This window comes from Scyliorhinus torazame, chromosome 10, assembly GCF_047496885.1.
Source record: "Scyliorhinus torazame isolate Kashiwa2021f chromosome 10, sScyTor2.1, whole genome shotgun sequence".
NCBI lineage: Eukaryota > Metazoa > Chordata > Chondrichthyes > Carcharhiniformes > Scyliorhinidae > Scyliorhinus > Scyliorhinus torazame.
The window spans coordinates 208,965,355-208,982,942 of record NC_092716.1 but is presented as its reverse complement, the minus strand read 5'-3'; the positions used below and the strand labels follow the sequence as shown (position 1 = coordinate 208,982,942).

At 48.4% G+C, this 17,588-nt stretch overlaps 1 protein-coding gene across 5 annotated transcripts in view; it reads right to left on the bottom strand.

Annotated features, from left to right (window-relative positions):
• The window catches only part of saxo4 (stabilizer of axonemal microtubules 4), a 344,826-nt gene that overhangs the window by 262,813 nt on the left and 64,425 nt on the right, over positions 1–17,588 (bottom strand). The window lies entirely within an intron of this gene.

Below are 17,588 nucleotides of genomic sequence, written 5' to 3'. Positions count from 1 at the left end.
GGAGTGCAATGTCAGCATCACAGACAACATTCTCTTCAACCTTTCTGTGCAGTGCATGACCTGTTTGTTGTTCCTCTAAGATTTTCACATTTTTTTATTTATCCATGGACATTGCTGGCTGAGTCCATCCAGCAATTGCCCGTCCCTGAGCAATTAAAATTAACCACATTGTTATGGGTCTCGGATCACACCTAGGCCAGACAGACCAGGTAAGGATGGAAGATTTCTTTCATTAGTGAACCAGATGGATTTTTACAACAATCGTTTCATGGTTATCATCAGACATTTTTAATTGAAGAATTGTGTTGAACTCAAATTACACCATATTCCGTGGTGGGATTCAAACCCGGGTCCCCAAAGCATTACCCTGGCTCTCTAGATTACTAGTTCAGTGACAATACCACTATGCCACTGGCCTCACATTGTAAAGGGGCTGCTTCTTGTTAGCCTGTCTGTCCCCTGCATGATACGTTTTGGGCTGTTGCGCACCCATGCATCTTAAAAGGAACATTGATCATAGGATATTTATTCCATCTTGCACAAAGAAATTAGTCATCTCTAGGCACCAAGCAACTATTTTCACCATGATTTGGTAAATCTTTTGACCTTTTCTGTAGGAGGCAAACTCAAACAAGGTCAGAGCAGGATATAAATGTTCACCAAGAGACTATCATTAGAAATCTTTCAGAAGTCCTGGGATTACTGTATCACAAAGAGACATTCAATTTATTATTTGAGTTATACTTTAATAAAAACTCCTTGTGAATTATGAGATGGCCTTGCATCTCATGTCACCATGTCTATCACTGTCTGTCAGACAAGTCTCCACAGTATCAAAACCAAAATTAAGGCGGGGTGGATTTTGCTTTGCTGGAGGGCAATGGCCCTATTTTGGAAGGGATCATGCAGGACTTTGGGAAGGGAAGGAAAGGGACTGCAGGACACGGGCTCCACTAGGGGCACACACACACATGCCTGGATCTGGGAGAGGGAGGGGGAATTAAACATCCACCCAACAGAAATGTCAGTTCCAAGAGGAGGACACAGCCACAGCTGAACCAGGTTAACAGCAGCTCAAATAACTTGCAGGGAGTCAGGAAAGTGAAGCAATTATGTTCATTCAAACCCCTCAAAGTTGCAATGTAGTTCCCCTAGTTTCAGCCCCACATGCACAGCCTTCAAATTCACCAGCGTATTCTGTCATGGGAGTATCCCTTTAAGAAATGTTTTGTTTTATCACATGACTTCAGTGATGTCATTGTGTGGGCAGAGCTGGGCTGTGGCCCTGAGTTTTACTTTTGTTTTGGTTTGGGGGTGTTTTGTGGCTCTGCGTTTTTTTGCTTTCGTTTTCACATTTGGCTGCTGGACTCAGACAGACAATTCTTGTCATGTCTCTCTCTCTCTCTCTCTGCATTTTAAAAGCTGTTTCCAGATTACTTGATAACTTGAAAAGAAATAATAGTTTTCTGGAAGAAATTTAAACCTGTTGTTTTGGAAAGGACACAAGAGCATCCAAACTAGGTCTTGAGTGCTGTGTGCTGGGCCACACCTTTGAAAAGGGTTTTCTAGTTTATGGGATCTTGTTATTAAATTGGAATAATTTAAGGGGGAAATTTATTAAGGGTTATATATAGAGTACTGTAGCTGTGTGGGATATTTATGTTTGTAGTGGAATAAAAATGTTCACTAAATTGGTAGAATAAACTTTGTTTTTGATTAAAAGTGCTTTAGGCCTTTATTGAATAACACCTGAAAGGTAGGCCCTTGTGCGCCTCATAACCACAATCTATAAACAGTTGTAGGTCAGGTGAACTCCATGATACACTTTGGAGTTTTCCAAACCCTGGCCGACAACAATTATTTGACTGCAGAGCAACTGGACAACCCTGAGGGCCGCCTTGAAAATGTACTCATTAAACCAGAAGTTTGTGCCAAATTTTAGGAGAGTAGTTGTTCCAAAAACTATGTTGACAACAGCCCCCGTTTTAGCGACACCGCTAACAGGCCGCTAAATTGGCTACTAATGCAAGTGTTGTGGGTATTGTGCTGTATCGTTGAAGGAGGACGACGCAGGTATTGTAAAGCCCGTCAGATATTTTTTAAACACGTTCAATATCCATCACCAAAAATATTCCACCGTTAAGAAGGAAATATTGAGTTTGCTGCTGACATTGCAACATTTTGAAATTTATGTTGCCAACAATTCATCAACCGATTGTTTGCACTGATGGTATTCCATTCAGATTTTTGGAAAAGTTTTGAACCGGAATGCTAAGATGTTTAGATGGAATCTATTATTAGAACCATTTAACTTGTTTGCACTTCCTCCCCGTGTCTGCGTGGATTTCCTTCAAAACGTTAGGTGGGGTTGCTGAGTTATGGGGATAGGGTGGAGGTGTGGCCTTAAGTCGGGTTCTTTTTCCAAGGGCCAGTGCAGACTCGATCGGCGGAATGGCCTTCTGCTGCACTGTAAATTCTATAACAAACTTGCAAATTATACTTGTGGCTGGATGGGGAAACCTAATTGCGGATGCATTATCAAGGGTTTATGGTATAAGGAAGATTGGACAATTGAAACATGTGAGAAAAGATCCGGGGCTGGATTCTCCGATTTGAAGACTAAGTGCTGATGCCGGCATGGGAACAGTGGCGTTTTACCCCCGAAAAAATGGTGCAAAAGCACCACCGATCTTCCGTTTGGAGCGCGCTAGCAGGCATGCAGCGCCCCGGCTTTACCTGCAGATACTGCCGGAGAATTGCCGGGTCCATGGACGCACACGCGTGGACCCGGCCTGCCAAAAATTACCCCTTTGTAATCAGCCTCGCCACCCCCGGACCAGCCCCCCAACAGTGCCCCAGCCCCCGCCAAAGCCCTTCCTGCCTGCGGAAGGCTCCTGTAGGAATCTACCGTGCGGTTTAAGTGTAGTCTCATATGCACTTCGAAACTCAGTAGAATTTAAGTTACATTTCTCGGATGCGAAATAAAAATCTTTTATTGTATCTATTGATTAGAATTGAGAGACTAAGATATTCTTCTGGTTATAAATCAAATGTTCTCAATAAAGCCTTTGCCAGCAAAAGACTTTAAGAGAAATAATTTGCTTAATGATTTACAACAAATTTAACTTTCAATATAGAGTAACGGTTTCTTGCTCAAAGCAAAACAGCTTGCGCGAACTTCAAGAGTTAGAGTGAAAATATAAAAATACGAAATAAGGATAGCCAGTAGTTAAGTAAAAGGTATAGAGTGATCCTGGATGGAAAATGTCTGCCTGGACCTCTATGTTTAAAGAGAATGTTATCAGTCTGACTCCATCTGTTCCTACCTGTGCAATGTGCTGATTGGCTTGGATGGGTCTCAAATGCATTTGGTTGGATGGTTAGTTGTAAATCATCAATGTGTAACATTATCTTGTTGAACTTTTAAAATTAATATAAATGTTGCATGTGGAATTCTTAAATGTGTGTTGGAATGCAAACTCTGCTCTTATTAAATTGGTATGTGCTGAACTCTGCGATTCTGTTCATTTGAACAATGGCAGAGCTCATATCAGAACATAAGAACAAGGAGCAGGATAGGCCATCTGGCCCCTCGAGCCTACTCCACCATTCAATGAGATCATGGCTGATCTTTTGTGGACTCAGCTCCACTTTCCGGCCCGAACACCATAACCCTTAATCCCTTTATTCTTCAAAAAAACTATCTATCATTATCTTAAAAACATTTAATGAAGGAGCTTCAACTGCTTCACTGGGCAAGGAATTCACAACCCTTTGGGTGAAGAAGTTCCTCCTAAACCCAGTCCGAAATCTACTTCCCCTTATTTTGAGGCTCTGCCCCCTAGTTCTGCTTTCACCCAGCAGTGGAAACAACATGCCCGCATCTATCCTATCTATTCCCTTCATAATTTTATATGTTTCTATAAAATCCCCCCGCATCCTTCTAAATTCCAACGAGTACAGTCCCAGTCTACTCAACCTCTCCTCGTAATCCAACCCCTTCAGCTCTGGGATCAACCTAGTTAACCTCCTCTGCACACCCTCCAGTGCCAGTACGTCCTTTCTCAGGTAAGGAGACCAAAACTGAATACAATACTCCAGGTGTGGCCTCACTAACACCTTATACAGTTGCAGCATAACCTCCCTAGTCTTAAACTCCATCACTTTAGCAGTGAAGGACAAAACTCCATTTGCCTTCTTAATCACCTGTTGCACCTGGAAAACAACTTTTTGCGACTCATGCACCAGCACACCCAGGTCTCTCTGCACAACAGCATGTTTTAATATTTTATCATTTAAATAATAATCCCTTTTGCTGTTACTCCTACCAAAATGGATAACCTCACATTTGTCAACATTGTATTCCATCTGCCAGACCCGAGCCCATTCACTTAACCTATCCAAATCCCTCTGCAGGCTCCCGGTATCCTCTGCACTTTTTGCTTTACCGCTCATCTTAGTGTCGTCTGCAAACTTGGACACACTGCACTTGGTCCCCAACTCCAAATCATCTATGTAAATTGTGAACAATTGTGGGCCCATTACTGATCCCTGAGGGACACCACTAGCTATTGATTGCCAACCAGAGAAACACCCATTAATCCCCACTCTTTGCTTTCTATTAATTACCCATCATCTATCCATGCTACTACTTTACCCTTAATGCCATGCATCTTTATCTTATGCAGAACTATAATGTCAATTTGACCTTCAGTATAATGTTGCATTTGCTTCTAGCTAGACTATAGATGTTTCAAATCCATGTTTTCATTATTGCAAGCTGTGTGTTTTTGTAACCTAAGTTATGCTTGAAGTTTTATGATGAAATCCATTTTAAAATGGATTTTAAACTGGGCTTTAGTATTTACATTAAAATGGCTAAATTAATGACCTTTTTACCTATCAGAAATAGCTAGTTACCTTCAGCTCCCCCTCGACTGTGGCGGTGCTGGACTCAGTCCGTAGCCGCCACGTCGGGTTCACGAAAGTAAAAATGAAAGTGATCCACACTGTCAGGAACTCAGCCCATCGGGGGCAGAGCATCAGGGGAGGGCCTCAGGTGATGTCCTGAGGCAGTCCCGACAGCGTGCGCATACTCTTAGAGTATGCCATTTTCGGGGTGTGAGGAGCATTGCAAAAGCGACACCGCCCCCGATTTCGGCGCAAACGGGGATTCTCCGGCTAGCCGCCGAACAAAATTTCTGTGATTTTTGCGTCAAAACCTATTCTCCGCCCAATCGCATTTTGGTTCAGATATGGTGATTTCAAACTATTGGACCAGACAGACTCACCCATACCCCATTCTATTCTCACTCGTCTGCACCCATTGCCGAGAGGAAGGACCTTAAGAAACCATGACCTCCAGCTCAAACTCTGGATTTGCTTCTACCCACTGATCTGCATCCCGCCCCCCCCAGCCCCAGGTCCAGAATGTTCTCCTCCATCTCGTTTAGCATTGCCTTGTTGGCCACTCTACCTCTTTTATGAAAATTATGGGGTCCTTTCTCCCGTGAAAACAGTGGTAGAAGAACGAGTCCCATATCTGGATGGATCAGCCACTCAGCTAAGTTGCCGTCATCTCTTTACTGCCCTGCTTCTGCACTGTTCATTGCAGCACTGTTCACCATGTAGGTGGGCTTCCCAATCGACACACTCCAGCCTCCAAGAGTCTTGAACAGTACTAAGAATGCAGTTGGTATTGTGAGTGTGCAGGAACCATACATCCACGTCCCTAATAAACATGTCCCTGCCAAGCCGCATTCATACCCTCCTACAGTTGTATGGTCACACTGAAAGTTAGCTTTCTCACTCAAGCTTGCAAAATGCAGAGGCTATTCGCCCTTTTCCTGTACTGTAGCCAGGTCGCATGGCTTCTGACCACCTCTATCATCTCCAACCAGGTCAGATAGGTAGTTCTCTTTTTGCCACCCTGTGACAGGAGAATCTCCCAGCATTCGCTGACAGACTGGGGAGGGTTAATTATTAAACTATGGGGCCATCTGTGCATATTTTTTGCTATCACTGATGGACACAGTGGAGTTTGATTCTCTACAGTCCCTTTAGCTTCTCTGCTCCAGTGGCTCACATTCAGGTGCAGTGGAGTGGGTTGGATCACAGTAGCCCCTTTGACTGCAACTTGCCTTCGCTTGCTGAATTTTCTTCTCCCTCTGGCCTGTGAGAATATATATATTGTATGGTAAATGAAGGTTTAACAATTTAATGTGAATGCATCCAACCACTAGATGGTGATCACATGAATCACGTGATACCCTTAATTCAGGAGTAGGTGATTAGGCGGATGAGAGAGTAGTCATGTTTTCAGAAGCTTTGTTGATAGAATCATAGTTTACTTTAGCTGTTGTCTTGCAAATCTTAGTTAGCAATTCAAATCTATTTAATTGCAGTGTTAATAAATTAGCTTTGCTAAAAATATAGCTTGATGTTCTTTGTGAGACACTACACTTCAAAACCATCCTCATCCATAAAGCAAAGAACATCACATAGTACCAGGAGCGTTCTCACATGAAATCAGGAGTGGAAATATTAAGGTGCCATGTCTGCTTGCTAAGATAGATAGAAAGGTTCAGCGAACGAAGAGAAGTTTGAAAAAAACCTTCGTGCAACCAAGCTTATAAAGATTTCCACCAGGCTCTGACTGCATCGACAACGTTCAAGAACCTCCCAGTCGAAACGAGATGGAAGGTCTGCAAACTCCACGGCAATTTCGTACTTCCGGTAACGTAGACATTAATTGGTGCAATTTCAAGCAGCAGTTTGAATTGTATATTTCTGCCCTAGACCTAGAAGTGGCCAGCGACCAACGGAAAATAGCGCTGTTTCTCACAGTGGCTGGGTCGCAAGTCATTGAAATTTTCAACTCATTCCGATTTGAGGATGAGGCAGATAAGAAGTACAATAAAGTATTTGAAAGGGCAGCACGATGGTGCAGTGGTTAGCACTGCTGCCTCACGGCGCCGAAGTCCCAAGTTTGATCCCGACTCTGGCTCACTGTCCGTGTGGAGTTTGCACATTCTCCCTGTGTGTGCATGGGTTTTGCCCCCACAACTGAAAGATGTGCAGGGTAGGTGGATTGGCCACACTAAATTACCCTTTAATTTGGAAGAAATTAATTGGGAAAATTAATTTGGAAAAAATGTATGCGTTCAGGCAAAGAGTGCAAAAAGCAGGTGAAATGCTTGACTGCTTCATAACGGACCTGAGACTGAAAGCACAGACGTGTAATTTTTCGATTCTCTTGGACTCACTTCTGCAAGATCAGATAGTCTATGGAGTAAAACGCGGCAAACTGCGGGAAAGATTATTGAGACAGTCTGATTTAACGTTAGAAGTCACAGTCTGTGTCGAGCAAGCAAATTTGCCAGAAATCCAGTTTTCTGAAATGTTGGTTGGTGAAAGTGCCGCGAAAACTAACAACGTGGCTGAGGCACGATCAATTTGGCTGGAGACAAAGTTGAATTCAAACTAAGGCTTTATTAGTATCTGATGTGTGGCCTCCTACAGCAGCTGACGAAATGGCTGCGAGCTGAAGGCCACGCATATTTATAACCTGGCTAGCATGCAGGGGCTAAGGTGAACCTGTAGTGCAGGTTCTACTGTACAACCCTTAATATAAGAACACAGTGGTTTACCACATTCACCCCCTGTTAAAATTGTGTCCGGCGGGGGTGGTGGATAACTATATACAATTCGCAATCTTTAATATTTACAGAACGGTAAAAAAATGTCTCTGGCCATCCGGTGGGCCGGTCAGAGGTTCAGCCGGTCCAGCGCCTTGATCGTCCTCTGGGATCGACGAAGTGGAGCCGGCGATGTTGGTGCTGTCGTGGTCGAAGTTGACTCCGGGAGCATGCCGAAATCCTCTTCATCAACGGGGGTGGGCTGGGAGAGGAGGACAGTCCTGGGGGGGTGATGGGGGCGGCGGGGAGGGGGGGGGTGGTGCGGGGGTGCAACCTGCTGGTGCCAGGTCTCTGAGGGAGACGGTATCCTGGCGGCCGTCGGGGAACGCCACGTAGGCGTACTGTGGGTTTGCGTGGAGCAGGTGCACCCTTTCCACCAACGGATCCGCGTTGTGGAGCCGCACATGTTTACGGAGAAGCACGGTTCCCGGAGCTGTGAGCCAAGTTGGGAGTGATACCCCGATGTGGACTTCCTGGGGAAGGCCAAAAGACGTTCATGCGGTATACTGTTAGTAGCAGTGCAAAGTAATGAGCGAATGGAATGTAGTCATCAGGGAGGACCTCTTGCCAGCGGGAGGCAGGGAGATTTCTGGACCGTAGGGCCAGCTGGACGGCCCTCCATACCATCCTATTCTCCCTTTCTACCTGTCCATTTCCCCCGGGGGTTGTAGCTTGTCGTTCTGCTGGAGGCGATACCCCTGCTGAGCAGGAACTGACGTAGATCATCACTCGTGAATGAGGATTCCCTGTCACTGCGGATGTAGGCGGGGAAACCGAACAGAGTGAAGATAGAATTAAGGGCTTTAATGACGGTGGCAGATATCATGTCGGGATGGCGAAGGGAAAACGGGAGTATTCATCGATCACACTGAGGAAATACGTGTGTCGGTCGGAGGAGGGGAGGGGGGCCTTTGAAATCCATGCTGAGGCATTCAATGGGGGGGGAGGCCTTCACCAGGTGCGCGTGGTCCGGCCGGTAGAAGTGCGATTTGCACTCCGCACAGACCTGGCAGTCCTTGGTGATCGTCCTTACTTTGTCGACAGAGTAGGGCAAATTTTGTGCCTTAATGAAGTGGTACAACCGAGTGACGCCTGGGTGACAAAGGCTGTCGTGCAGGGCCCGGAGTTGGTCTACCTGGCGCTGGCACATGTACCTCAGGATAGGGCGTCTGGGGGCTCATTGAGTTTGCCAGGGCGATACTTAATCTTGTAGTTATAGATGGAGAGCTCGATTCTCCACCGCAAGATTTTATCATTTTTGATCTTGCCCTGCTGTGTGTTGTTGAACATGAAGGCAACCGACCGTTGGTTAGTGAGGAGAGTGAATCTCCTGCCAGCCAGATAATGCCTCTAATGTCGCACAGCCTCAACGATAGCCTGGGCCTCCTTTTCGACGGATGAGTGCCGAATTTCAGAGGTATGGAGGGTGCGGGAAAAGAATGCCATGGGCCTGCCTGGTTGAGGGTGGCGGCAAGGGCGACGTCCGATGCGTCACATTCTACTTGGAAAGGAAGTGTTTCGTCAACAGCGTGCATTCCAGCTTTGGCAATATCAGCTCTGATCCGGGCGAAAGCCTGTTGGGCCTCGGCCGTCAGGGGGAAATGAGTGGACTGTATGAGTGGGCGAGCCTTGTCCGCATAGTTTGGGACCCACTGAGCATAATACGAGAAGAACCCCAGGCAGCGTTTGAGGGCCTTGGGGCAGTGGGGGAGGGGAAGCTCCATGAGGGGGCGCATGCGGTCGGGATCGGGCCCCAGAACTCCGTTCTGGACCACGTAGCCGAGGATGGCTAAGCAGTTTGTAAGGAACACACACTTCGCCTTGTTATACGTGAGGTTGAGGAGAGTGGCGGTGCGGAGAAATTTAGCGAGGTTGGCGTCGTGGTCGTGATCATGGCCGCAGATGGTCACATTGTCTGGGTACGGAAACATGGCCCACAAGCCGTACCGGTCGACCATTCGGTCCATCTCCCTTTGGAAGACCGAAACTCCATTGGTGACGCCGAAGGGGACCCTAAGGAAGTGATACAGCCGGCCGTCTGCCTCGAAAACAGTGTATGGCCGGTCCAGTTTATGGATGGGGAGCTGGTGGTAAGCGGATTTCAGGTCCACCGTTGAGAAGACCCGGTACTGTGCAATCTGGTTAACCATGTCTGATATGCGTGGGAGGGGGTATGCATCGAGCTGCGTGTACCTGTTGATAGTCTGGCTGTAGTCCACGACCATTCAGTTTTTCTGCCCAGACTTAACCACTACCACTTGAGCTCTCCAGGGGCTGTTGCTGGCCTCGATTACTCCCTCCCGAAGCAACCGCTGGACCTCGGACCTGATGAAGGCCTTATCCTGGGTGCTGTACCATCTGCTCCTGGTGGCGACGGGTTTGCAATCTGGAGTTAGATTGGCAAAGAGGGAAGGAGGATCGGCCTTTAGGGTCGCGAGGCCGCACACTGTGAGGGGTGGTAAGGGTCTGCCGAATTTAAGGGTCAGGCTCTAGAGGTTGCACTGAAAATCCAGGCCAAGGATAAGTGCAGCGCAGAGGTTAGGGAGGATGTAGAGGTGAAAACCGTGGAACTCAATGCCTTGGACTGTGAGCGTGACCGTGCAGTACCCCCGGATCGCTACGCAATGGGATCCGGAGGCCAGGGAGATACTTTGATTGGTAGGGTGTACCGTAAGGGAGCAGCGCCTTACCGTATTTAGATGTACAAAGCTCTCGGTGCTCCCGGAGTCCAGTAGGCAGGAGGTCACGTGGCCATTGACTTTCACGCTGGTGGATGCGTTGGTCAGAGTGTGTGGTCAGGACTGGTTGGTTGCCATGGATGCGAGTCGTGGTTGATCGTCGGGTAGTGAGGCGGCTGCTGAGTCGGGTGTTGGTCTCCATGTGCTGCGGGGTGGACAAGATGGCGGCGCCCGAGGTCCTGGGAGTCACAAAATGGCGGCGCCCATGGAACGCACGTTGCGGGGGTGGAGCAAGATGGCGGCGCCCATGAAACACATGTGTTGTGCGGGGGAGAATATGGCGGCGCCCATTGCACGCACATGGCCTGGGGAGGAGGGGAGGATAGCAGTGCCCATTGTCCGTGACCGGAGGGGGTGGGGGCGACCGCTGCCGCTGAGCAGGCCTGGCACACCGCTGCGTAGTGGTCCTTCTTCCCGCAGGCCTTACAAAGGGCAGCGCGGGCCGGGCAGCGTTGGCGGGGGTGTCTTTGTTGGCCGCAAAAATAGCATTGTGGCCCCCCGGGGATCACTGGCTGGCGCGTAGTGCAGGCGTATTGGGTGGGTAGCGCCCCCACTGGGGGGCTGCCTGTGGGGCCCATGAAGTGTAGGAGGAGTGGGCCGCACGTTTGGGGCGTAGGACTGTACATTGCGCAGGGCGACCGTCATGGAAAGCGATGGTGTTTTAGTCTCTGCGAGGTCGCGCGTGGCCCCTTCTTCGAGCCGCTGACTGATAACATCGGACCTAATCCCAGTTACAAAAGCGTCCCTCATAAGGAGATCTGAGTGCTCCTTAGCCATCATGTCCTGGCAGTCACAGTCCCGAACTAGTGGGTTCATGGGCCTCCAGAAGTCCTCGATTGACTCACCAGGTAGTTGAGTACACGTTGCGAGCGCGTGTCTGGTGAAGAGCGTGTTCGTTTTCTGCTCATAATTTTCTTTGAGACTAGTCATAGCACCAGCGTAATTGGGTGCATCCTGGATCAGCGGGAAGATTTTAGAGTTGCGTCTGGAGTACAAGATTTGAATCTTCTGAGCCTCTGGAACAGGGGTCGGCGCCGCGTTGATATACGCTTCAAAACAAGCTAGCCAGTGCTGAAAGTCCTTTCTGGCGTCGCTTGCGGGTGGGTCCAGCTGCAGTCGATCTGGTTTAATCCGGAGGTCCATCTTCTGAATCAGATACTAATAAATTGAGGCACGATCAATTTGGCTGGAGACAAAGTTGAATTCAAACTGAGGCTTTATTAGTATCTGATGCGTGGCCTCCTACAGCAACTGACAAAATGGCTGCGAGCTGAAGGCCACACATATTTATAACCCGGCTCCTGGGTGGAGCTAGCATGCAGGGGCCCAGGTGAATCTGTAGTGCAGGTTCTACCGTACAACCCTTAATATAACAACACTGGTTTACCACAGTGGCCGATGCCATTAATGCTGTGGCGCACCAAAAAACGAAATGTGCTCCAGACGGCAACCATTTTGCGCATGACATCATGAGTGCCATGACGTGTAGTCAGTGTGGGAACACCCACCAGATAAAAAAAATGCCCTGCATTTGGAAAAACCTGTGCGAAGTGTCATTAATTAAACCACTCTGCATCTCAGTGCAGATCGGGAACATATTCGCAGCAGTTTAAAAAGTACAGTGACCAAGGGAAGAGCTGTGCAAGAAATAAGCATTAAAAAACATGTTAATTAAGCGATCAAACCTGACACTGTGAAAGATATATTTATACTAGAAGATTCTTTCTTTGTCGAAACAGTGGAATGCGTCGAGAAATCAAAACAGAAAACTTCAGGTTTGAAAATGTCAACACAGATTTCCATCGTTCAAGATAATGATGATTGGATGATTCCTTTAATAATAAATGGAACCAACTTCCGAAGGCGGTCATGGAGTGAATGGTCGCATATTTGGTAGCTCCCGCTCGTGGTGGTCTTTTTTGGGCTTTTTCCCCGGTTTTCAAGTGGAAGTTTGATGGGAAAAGGTGTAGGAGTGTGAGTAGAGGAGATTGGCCCTCTAGTTTATGGAACTGAGGACCAGATGTTCCCGAAAAATAAGTAATAAGTCGGTCGAAGAGGCTGTGGAGCTGGCAATGCACATGGAGATGGTGGAGGGGCAGGGAACGGCCCTGTCGGCTCAATGATCGACTGAGCAGCTGGTGAGCTTCTTGAATGAGAAGTTCACCCAGCAACGAAAGGAGAGACGGGAGGACCTTGCCAAGGCGGTAGACTCGATCAAGGTGGTGGTTGACCATGTGGAGACGAGGCTAGCAGCCCAGGGTCAGGCAATCCAGAAGTTGGAGGAGCTGACGGGGGAACACAACGAGCAGTTCGCCTCGATGGCAGTGGAGATGGGGGTAATGTGGGACCACCAGAAGGGGTTGGAAGAGAAGGTGGAGGACTTGGAGAACTGGTCACGCAGGCAGAGTTTTTGGATCGTGGGTCTGTCGGAGGGGTGCGAAGGTGCCGATGCTGGCGCGTACGTGGGGAATATGCTTGATAAGCTGCTTGGTGAAGGTGGAAATCCATGGAGATTTGGAAGACCGAGGGGGAAAAAATTTCCGTTCTACTTCCATGTGCACAATGTGTACTCCCGAATAGGTTTCTTTGTGCTGGATAAAATGCTGCTGGCAGAGGTGATAGATGCTGAATATTCAGCTATAGTGATGTCGGACCACACCCTGCATTGGCTGGACCTGTGAATGAGCAAAGGAAGGGCCCAGCGCCCACAATGGAGGTTGGATGTTGGGCTGTTGGCAGAGGAGGAGGTGGGTGAGGGAAGCCATCCGGGGGTGTATAAAGATCAACGATACGGGGAGGTGTCGGTGAGTACGGTCTGGGAGGCACTGAAGGTAGTTAATCAGGGGGCAATTATTTCTATTCGGGCACACAAGGAGAAGGCGGATTGGGTGGAGATAGAGAGGCTGGTGGGAGAAATCCTACAGGTGGACAGGATGTATGCAGAGACCCGAGAGGAAGGGCTTTTGAAGGAGCTCCAGAGGCTACAATTGGAATTTGGTTTCCTATGCACAGGCAAGGCAGTGGGACAGCTAAGGAGGGTGAGAAGGGTGGTGTATGCGTACGGGGAAAAAGCGAGCAGGATGCTAGCGCATCAGTTCAGTTGAGGAAGCAGGAGGCAGCGAGAGAGATCGGGTAAGTGAGAGATACAGGGGGGAAGGTGGTCTTGGATCCGGCGGGGTGAACGGAGTGTTTCGAGATTTCTGTAGCAAGCTGTATAAATCGGAACCCCCAGCTGGACAAGAGGGGATGAGGCGGTTTTTGGGAGGGCTGGAGTTCCCAAAGGTGGACGGGGAGCTGGTAGAATGCCTGGGGGCCCCAACTGGGCTTGGGCAGGTAATAGAGGGGCTAGAGGCGATGCAATCGGGTAAGGCCCCCGGACCGGACGGGTACCCGGTGGAATTTTATAAGAGGTTTTCGGGGATGTTGGGACCGTTGTTGGTGAGGGCCTTTAACGAAGCAAAGGAGTTGGGAGTGCTCCCCTCGATGTTGCCGCAGGTGTCGATCTCTCTCATTTTGAAACGGGACAAGGGCCCAGAAAACTGTGGGTCATATAGACCAATCTCCTTATTTAATGTGGATGCCAAACTGCTGGCGAAGCTCCTAACAACACAGATCGAGGACTGTGCCCCAGGTAATAGGGGAAGATCAGATGGGGTTTGTTAAGGGGCAGCACCTGGCGACCAATATTAGGAGGCTCTTGAACGTCATCATGATGCCCACAAAAGGGCACGAGGTTGAGGTGGTGGTGGCTGTGGACGCAGAGAAGGCCTTTGATCGGGTGGAGTGGGGATACTTATGGGAGGTCCTGGGACGGTTCAGGTTTCGACAGGAATTTGTGGACTGGGTCCGGTTGCTTTATCAGAAACCGGTGGCAAACATGCGCATGAATCGGGTGAGGTCGGAGTATTTTAGGCTGTACTGGAGGACGAGGTAGGGATGTCGACTCTCCTCACTGCTGTTTGCCCTGGCCATAGAGCCTTTGGCAATAGCGCTGCGAGCTTCGAAGGTCTGGCAGGGGACAGTGCGAGGTGGGGTGGAGCATAGGCTCTCGCTCTATGCGGATGCTCTGCTCTTATATATCAGACCCGTTATGGGGGATTGGAGGGATTATACGGTTGCTCGAGGAATTTGGCCGATTCTCGGGGTATAAATTGAATATGGGCAAAAGAGAGGTTTTTGCGATCAAGGGAGCAGAGAAGATTGGGGGAGATGCCATTCAGGGTGGTGAGAGGGAGCTTTAGGTACTTGGGTATCCAGGTGGCACAGGAATGGGGTTAGCTCCAAAAATTGAATCTGTAAGCTAGTAGAGCAGATGAAGGGGGACGGCCGGTGGTGGGACGCGCTCCCGCTGTCACTTGCTGGGAGGGTACAGTCTGTGAACATGACAGTCCTCCTGAGGCTGCTGTTTGTTTTTCAGTGTCTCCCAATTTTTATTCCCAAGGTGTTCTTTAGGAAGATGAATGCGGTAATTTCAGGATTTATTTGGGCCGGCAAAACCCCGCGGGTGAGGAATGTGCTCTTGGAGTGGGGTCATGGGGAGGGGAGGCTGGCTCTTCCGAACTTTATTAACTATTACTGGGCGGTGAATACATCGATGGTCAGGAAGTGGGTAGTGGGGGAGGGGTCGGTGTAGGAGAGGGTGGAGGCGGCAGTGTTTTTCAAACTTTATTTGCGGCGACCCCCGTTCACAGAATGGCTGACTCTCGCGACCCATGCCACATTCACAAAAGATTCTCCATAGTTACTTTTAAAAACGTCATGCTTATTGTTGGCACTTCTGTATTATGATTGTAAAATTGTGAATTGCCCTGCTGTTTCACCTTAAATGACAGCTCCACCCTGACCTTTCTATTGGATGTAACGCAGGGATATTTTGTATCTTCCCACCCATTATTAGCATTTGGAGAATTGACAGCAAGCGCTGGAAAGGTTAACAGGCTCAATATTGCACAGTTTTCACAATGCCATGTTCACTCGTTCAATACCTAACACGACCTTGGATAGGAAATTAAACTCAAAACTTCAACTTCAGAAACAGGAGCCCTCACGGTTGAACTAAAAACACAGTCAGACAGAATATCACTGGACACCTGTCAGTACCGATTCCCAGGTACGTATGTGACAGATTGAAAACATGCTAAAAACAAAATGCTGGGCACAACTCAGCTTATCAGTATGCAAAACATGCAGACGCATTCCATTCCATATACCTGCAACATTTACCAGTTCCTGTATACATGATTATTGTTTAGTCGCCAGCCACCGCCATTCTCGGCAAACAATTGAAGTCCTGGTAAAAGTAGTTGCAAAAGTCCTTGCGGTGCAAGAACCGATTCAGCTGATGGAGTCCATGTAGCAACACGGCAGAGATGGATGCTTGGAAATGAGTACCTGGGAAGAGGGGTTAGAGAGCGGAGGGGGAGCTAATGAACAAAAGAAGTGACCTTGAAGGACCTGCGAATCGGGTATACATGTTCTGAGCTTGTCCGAGGCTGAGGGGCTTTTGACAGGGATTCACGGACGTCATGTTAGAGGTCCTGCAAGGCAGGGTGGTGCCGAGTCCAGAGGTGGCGATCTTTGGAGTGTCGAAAGACCCGGGAGCCCAGGGGGTGAGAAATGCCGACGTTTTGGCCTTTGATTCCCTGGTGGCCCGGAAATGGATTTTACTTGGATGGAGGGACTTGGAGCCCCCGAAGTCAGTGGTTTGGGTTAGCGATATGTCGGGGTTTTAAATTCGCCTTGAGGAATTCGTTACGGGGGTTCGCCCAGAGGTGGCAGCCATTCATCGACTTCTTTGAGAAAAACTAGATTGTGAGCAGTGGGGGGGGAGGGAGGGGGAGGGGGGGGAGGGGAGATGGGGGAAAGGGGAGGCATGGAAGTGATGAATAAGGGCAGGAAAACCAATGGCGGGAGGGCCAGGAAGGGCTGGCGGTGTGTCATTATAAGCCATTTTGGTTGGGGTTTGTGTTTGGCCGGGATGATGGTTATTTTTGTTGTGGGTTCTGTTGGATGTTATTGTTGAAAAGTGTGAAAATTATAAATGCCTCAATAAAATATTTTCTAAAAAAAAAAATAATGAATGGAACCAACATACAGATGAAATTGGATACCGGTGCATGAGCTAATCTCATCAATCAGGCAGACATGGCCAAATTAAAAACAAAAATCAAAAATTGATGAAAATGACTGTCAGTTGCGGGACTATAATGGCAATGTGATTACCACAATGGGTATCTGTTACTTAACAGTTGAGGTCAATGAGAAAAAGATTCTGATTAAATTTGAGGTCGTAGAGCCGAAAAGGTCTTCATTGTTGGGTGTTCAGACATGTGAGATTCTGCAGTTTGTGAAACGCATTTACAGCTCAGACAGGATTTCATTCAATTGCAATGACGGGATTGAGGCCATTATTCAGGAATATCCTCACGTCTTTCATGGTATGGCAACACTACCATTTGAAAATAAAATTTAGCTAAAAGCGTATGCCAGACCAGTAATTCATCTACCGAGGAGGGTTCCAGCTCCGTTGAAGGAACATCTAAAAGTAGAACTTGAGTAAATGCAGCATTGGGGATAATCACCAAAGTGGAAGAACCAACTGACTGGGTCAGTTCTATAGTTTGTGTGATGGAAGCCAATGGTGATCTGAGAATCTGTATCGATCCCAAGGATCTAAATCAGAATATTAAGCAAGAACACTACCCGATTCCAAAAAGAGATTAAATCACGAGTGTGATGTCAGGTGCCAAGATCTTTACCAAGCTAGACGCATCCATGGACTTTTGGCAACGAATGTTAGATGATGCCAGTAAGAAAGGCTGCATATTCAACACACCATACTGAAGATACTGGGCTGGATTCTCCACAGCCGCCGCCGAAATCGCATTAGGTGCGGGGGCGGAGTATCCAATTTCACGCCAAAATCGGGCCTGGCACCGGTCCGGCGATTCTCCGGACCCGAGAATCGGCATGATTGCGGAGTACTCCATGTGGCTGGGGGCCCATTGACAGAGGCCCACCCAGCAATCCTCCGCTCCCTCCCGACGTCGTGGAACTAACCACCTATTGTCGGTCGGGATGCTGGCGTGGTGGACTCAGTCCGCGGCTGCCCTGGTGGGGGTGGAGGGATCGGACACGTGGGGGGGGGGGGCGA